Source organism: Dipodomys ordii, unplaced genomic scaffold (assembly GCF_000151885.1).
Source record: "Dipodomys ordii isolate 6190 unplaced genomic scaffold, Dord_2.0 Scaffold152, whole genome shotgun sequence".
Lineage (NCBI taxonomy): Eukaryota > Metazoa > Chordata > Mammalia > Rodentia > Heteromyidae > Dipodomys > Dipodomys ordii.
The window spans coordinates 4,552,271-4,558,814 of NW_012267368.1; the positions used below are offsets into that span (position 1 = coordinate 4,552,271).

At 38.4% G+C, this 6,544-nt stretch overlaps 1 pseudogene; it reads right to left on the reverse strand.

Moving 5' to 3' along the window:
- Positions 1-5,305: 5,305 nt before the first annotated feature.
- On the reverse strand, positions 5,306-6,322 carry LOC105997752 (annotated as a pseudogene).
- Positions 6,323-6,544: the final 222 nt, after the last annotated feature.

A 6,544-nucleotide genomic window follows, 5' to 3' on the forward strand; every position in this document is an offset into this window, starting at 1 on the left:
CCCCCCAAAAAACTACTTTTGTCTTTTCTGTTGCTGTAATTGTTATTTGTTGTGTCTTTGGTTCTAGCATTTGAGCTCAGGACCTGCACTAGCAGGACAAGTGCCCTACTTGAATCACACCCAGTCCTCTTGGTTTTCCTTTCTTTTCAGACAGCATTGGCAGCCTCACACCACAATCCTCCTAACTATGCCTCCCACACAGCTGGGATCCCAGGTGTGTACCACAACCCCAGCTTGCTGCTAGAGATGAGGTCTCACTACCCCTGCCCCCGCTGGCCTTGACCTCCCACCCAGCTGGCACTGCAGGTGAGCGCCACAGAGTCCCTCCGGGATGACTTGGGATAAGCACTTTCCATTCAGTTCGGCAAGGGCTTGTCCTGGTGAGTGCTGGTCTGAGTGGGATAGCACTGGTTTGAATTCTGACGTGATCAAAACAGAATCGGGCAAATCATTTATGCTTGTCGAGCTTCTGTCCTCTCAGTTTTGAAATGAGGGTAATCATACTAATTCAAAGGATTTTTGAAGATTGAGTGCAATAATGCATGAAAAGAATTCTACACAGTGCTCCAGTGTAAATGAGTTGGCAATCATGAACAATTAGCGTTCGTTGTTATTCAATGCACACCCAGCAATGACTTCAACGCTCAGAGAGAAATGTTCTCCTCCTTAGAGTAACTAAGTTGAAAGGAATCCTATGGCCTTCACTTCACCTATGTAGACTTACTGACCAAATTTCTCCTCTTTCATTTAAATAGGTAATTTTGGTTACATTACTCAGGTAATCCATCTTTCGCATTTAATCAAAATTTATATAATGAACTTTTCACATTAATTAATAGAACTATTAATATATGAATTATGTTGGGGCATTTTGTTAATTCATTATTAATTATTCGATTGCTTATCCACTGTATTCCATTATTAGCATTTTTACCATTTTTAAAAACTTATTTAGTGTTACTGACAGGTAGGGTACAGAAGGATTACAGTTCCAAAAGTCAAATAAAGAGTACATTTCCTTTTGAAAAATTTTAGCCCTTCCTTCACTCCCAGTTTTCCCATCCCCACCCATAAGTTGTATAGTTCATTTTCAACATAATGTCTAGTGATTGCCACTGCTGCATTTGTTCACCTTTTGTCCCTCTATTTCTGTGCCCCCCTTACCCTCCCAAAGACAGATAAATGAATGAATAGGCAGATGAATGAACAAGACAAAAGGAAAATTAAACTACAAGAGTAACAACAACAAAAAGCACCTCTTTTTTCCATTTCCTGGAGTTCATAGCGTTTTATAAGATCAGATGCACATAGCTAGTGCACCTTTGTGATCCTCTCCTAAGAATCCTTTGGCCTCACTGTATGTATGTGAATGCATAGAAACTTGTATGATAGCCGGTAGACAGATGGAGCAATGTTCACCATCTTCAGCCATAAAAGAAGTGCAAATCAAAATAACATTGGGATTCCACCTCACTCCAGTTAGAATGGCCATTATCAAGCAAACGAACAATACCAGATGCTGGCAGGATGTGACCAAAAGGCAACAATAGTACACTGTTGATGGGAATGTAAACTGGTTCATCCACTCTGGAAAGCAGTATGGAGGTTCCTCAAAAGAGTCATAAAGTTCCCCTATGACCCAGCAATTCCTGGACATAGACCACAAATAGACAATAGACCAAAAATCAGGCCACAAATAGACAATAGACCACAAACCAGGCCACACTAGAGTTACTACCACAATCATGTTCACTGCAGCATTGTTTACCATTGCTGAGATATGGAACCAACCCAGATGCCCCTTTGTAGAGGAATGGATCCAGAAAATATGGTACTTATGCACTATGTAATTCTACTGATCCATTAGCATGAATGACATTTTACTATTCATAAGAAAATGGAAAGACAGAAGAAATTATATTAAGCACAGTAAGCCAGACTCAAACATAGGTTGCATGGTTTCCCTCATTCTTGGTAACTAGAATATGCCTATAAATCTACAAGTAAACACACTGGATATTTTAAAAAATCTAGGATATTATTATTTTTTATTATCTTTTTTTTACTCATTCTAGTCAGTAAAATTCAGCTTTCTTTTCTTTTTATTTTTGAGACATCTTTTTAAGTTACCCCTGTTGTCCTCAATTTAAGAGCTCAAGTGATCTTGACTCAGCCTCCTGAGTCACTGTGACTACAGGCATGCCTAGCCACACCTGGTATAGAATTCAAATTGTTTGTGTGTGTGTGCCTGTGTCCCTGTGTATATGTGTGTCCTTGAAAATTTTTGCTTCTGGCTGGTTCTCTACCACTGGATTTGTAGCACCACTTCTGGCTTTTTGAAGGTTAATTGGAGATAAGAATCTCATGGACTTTCCTGCTTTGAACATCGAGCCTCAGATTCTAGCCTTCTGAGTGGCTAGAGTTATTATAGGTGTGATCCACTGACACCCAACTAGAACTCTAAATTTTATAGTTGTTCAAGACTTCTGGTATTTAAATGAGTAAATGAAATTCATCAGCAAAACTGGGAAGAAAAACAAAAAAAAAGCAATCCTTGGAGTGAGTGAGTGACTGTTCACTGAGTGAGTGTTCACTGAGTGAGTGTTCACTGAGCAGCGTTTCAGAGAAGTTAAACACCAGCAGTGAGCGCAGAGGGGTCTCTCTTGGCCCTGGTGACAAGCATTTGCCATTGGAGCATCGCAACATCGTTCATGAATATTTTGTAATTAGGTATGCAAAAATGGTAATGATATCAACAAATGTAAGGTATGACTTTCCTTAACTTCTGTAAAATACTTGAGAGAAATAGGACAGATTTTATATTACTTATTCTAGAAGCCACTGGCATATTTTTCTGTCATGTCAAATTGTGAATAATTTGGGCTTTGGGGACATCCATTTCTGTAATCCAGATATCAGGGTTTATTTTTATATTTATACTTTCACAGTATTTTAATACATTTGAACGCTTTTTGTATCTTGGGCCAGAGGAAAGCTAGGTGGGCTGGCTGGCTTCTCCACTAGTGGTCTCCTCCACAAGCAGTTGGGAGCCCTGTGTTGCTCTTTAGCTGCAGAGATGAATTAGGCACACGTGGAACTGAAGGATTAAATAACAGCAATGAAAGTACCAGCGTTTTAACACTGAGTGAAATGTGAATTCAGATATACATTATGCAAGGCTCATCGCAGAGCTGACAAGAAGAGGAATCCAGCACTGACTGGAGCCACAGGACTACACAATTATCAATGCCATCAGGAAACTGATAATCTGCTTCCGGCCTTTGTACATGCTCAATCCTGCTTTCCAGATTCCCTTATATTTTTGTGTATATTTTGTAAGATGACTTATATCCCAGAAAAGTTTACAATGAGCAAACAGCAATAGATTTGTATGTAAAGTACAAGATTTGAATACTGAATAAATTACAGAGTACCAACCACAGTAGAGGTTGACAAATAAGTGTGCAAGGGCACATGGGGCCCTGCAAGGAAAACGATAGTCTGTATGCACACTCTTCTCCATGCCAGAATATCTGTAAGACTAGGACACACATGTACACACCCATAAATACATACATGCACACACATAAACACCTACACATACATGCACACGCATATATACACACACATACATCACTATAGAATGTCTTTTTTCTAGTACTAGACCTAGAACTCAGAGCCTGGGCACTCTCCCTTAGCTTTTTTTCACTTGAGGCTGGTGCTCCACTACTTAAGCCACATTACCACATCTTTTTGCTGGCGAATTGAGATAAGCATCTCATTTAAATATTAGAATATATTATCTTGGGATTGGTTAAACTGTTTACGAATTTCAGTTAATACCAACAGAAGCATGGCTCAAATGAGGTGTATTTATTCCATTTCTGAGTCTCATGCCCTTTCCTGCAGGGGCTGGCTTTGAACCTTGCTCGTCATCGTCAGTTCTCAGCCTCCTTCCTGAGTATCAATGATGACAGGTGTGAGCCACCAGTCCCCTAAGACTCCAGACCGAAGTCAGAGACATGGGGGTGAGCGGCGCACACGCGGGGTCCTGAGCTGACCGGCACACGGCACGTGGCACACCACACGGCTGCACTCTACAGTGCATTCCAATGCCGGTGCGTCCTCCACTCAAACATTACTGAACCATATATTCTTGCATTTCTTGTTTATTTCCTTAACTAAGCCTTTACTACAAACAGGTCATAAAGTCTTAATTTTTCTCACCCTTGGTAGTTTAACTTTGGATCTGCAGAGGGTCTGTGTGTGTGCCTGACAGTGTGTCTTCATCTTTTTCTATGGTTTCATCCATCATGCCCACATCAATTCATCAATATTTACCACTGAGAATCCATCAACTTTCCATTCCATTTATTGTTAAGTATTGCATTGCTAATTAAGTTCTTTTTTTTTTTGGTCGGTCGTGAATTAAGTTCTTTTTTAAATACTTTTTTTTTCAAAATCCAATTGAAATTCTTAGTATTCTGTTAATCCTTTGGAATTTATAAATCATGCTTTTTTTTTAAAGCCAATTCCAAGAAATGGCTTAGGAATTATGACAGGAATTTCTGTAAATTTCTAGTTAGTTGAACATGATCAGTATTTTTGTATTGCCTTTAAGACCAGGAAATCAGCCTTGTTCTTTCATTCAAGAATAGTTAAAATAGTTAATTTAATATTTTTTAAATATGTATATGCACTCTACATTTTCAGTATTTCTTCCTATGCAGTTTCTATTTTTGACAGTATTATAAATGGCTTCTAATGCTATTACTAATTGCTGTTACTGGAATATACAGAATGCGTATTTTGTTTTCTGGTTTCCCAGAATTGGTTTGTAGGACACAAAGCAGAGGTCAGAGACAAAGCAGTTACTTGGCGTTTCTCAAGGTTGTCCATTCCTGCTTCGGCTCCTTTCTCCTGACTGCCCCTGCTCGCCCAAGCCATCAGCCTACCTCCAAGTTTCAGTGACATTAAAGTAGTTTAACATCGTTCTTCTCTTTAAGGTCACGATTTTGTTGTTTTTACATCAGTAAATGATCTGCTTAGGAAGAGCATGTTTTTCTTTTTTTTTTTGCAAGTTTAATAAATCATTACAGTTTATTTAACAAGATTATTTATACATCATATTGTGATTTAAAAGCAGTTATAATATATATGTGATATGAAGAGAGTGATGTACAATCAATAGGTCTTAAATCTTTTTTCAATGGATTTTCTCCATCTTCCTGCTTAGTAGTAAAAGGCATTTTTAGGTTTATATAAACACATTCTTTACAACCACTTTCTTCACATTAAGTTAGAATATAAATAGCAATGGGCATTTAGTAAATAAGTCACAGGCCAATCAGTTCAATTGTGCAGTTGTAGAATCCAACGTCAAAGAGTTTCTGAAACTTTAAGACTGGGTGATCTGCAATGTTTCCAACATGTCTTCAACTGCCTTAAGAGAGTATTTGGTTTCCTTCTTTCTTCGACCTACAAACTGATATGCTCTGTTTATCTGACTAGCAGCCCAACTAGCATATTTCATGTTGTCTTTTTTCATTTTTGCACTTGCTTTTGGATTTGAAGCAATATGACTTGCAGACATGTAAAGCCCAAACAATGCTCTCATATTTCTGTTGTTCAATTTCAATGCCTGTACAAAATACTTTCTTGAAAGTTCAAGGTTTTCAAGTCCACCTTGGGTATATTTGACTTCAGCATACTGCTGACAGTATAAGTGGTTGTGTGGATTAGTCATCATAAGCTCTTCTAAACAAAAGGCTGCTTTTGCATAGTCATGTTCATTGATATAAAGTTCTGAAAGTTCATGCCAGACTTCTTGGTCTCCAACAAATTGTTTCAGATACTCATTCAGTTCCAGAATGGCCTCCACATTTTTCCCCTGGGCTTTTCGAATGGCAATCTTCCGCTTTCTTGCAGCAGTGTTAGTTGGATCTTGTTGTAAAATTCGATCATATAGCTGTATAGCATCATCATATCTTTCCATAGCTTCAAATCTCATGCCTGTAAACTGCTTGACTCTGTGACTACCAGGAAACTGTCTTCTTAACTCCTGAAGACAAAACAAAGCCAAATCATCGTGACCATAGTCCAGGGCTACAATCATTACCTGCTCATATATGATCCAAATATCATCTCCAAGTTTAGAAGCATAATCATTAATTAGTTCTTCTCCAACTTCTACAACTTCTCCAACTTCTCCAACTTCTACTATTCCGTGAATTTTCCTCTCTCCATTTTCTCATCTTATCTCGCATTTCTTCCCAGGTGACATCGTAAAGCTCTGAGACCTCCGCCATCTTCCTAGAACATAGAGGCAGGAGGGAGAGCGTGTTTTTCATGTTTAGTTTTTTTCAGTTTATTGGCTGCTATCTTGAAATTAAAATCAGGAGTGGCTCTTAAAGTTTCTTTTGTGTAATTTCTCAGTATATATAATAGTATATGCACCTTGACTTGCTCAATTAAACTATTGTACACTTATATTTTCATAAGTGAGTCGGTAGGATCTGCCAGTGTAATATTCTGTTTCTTGATC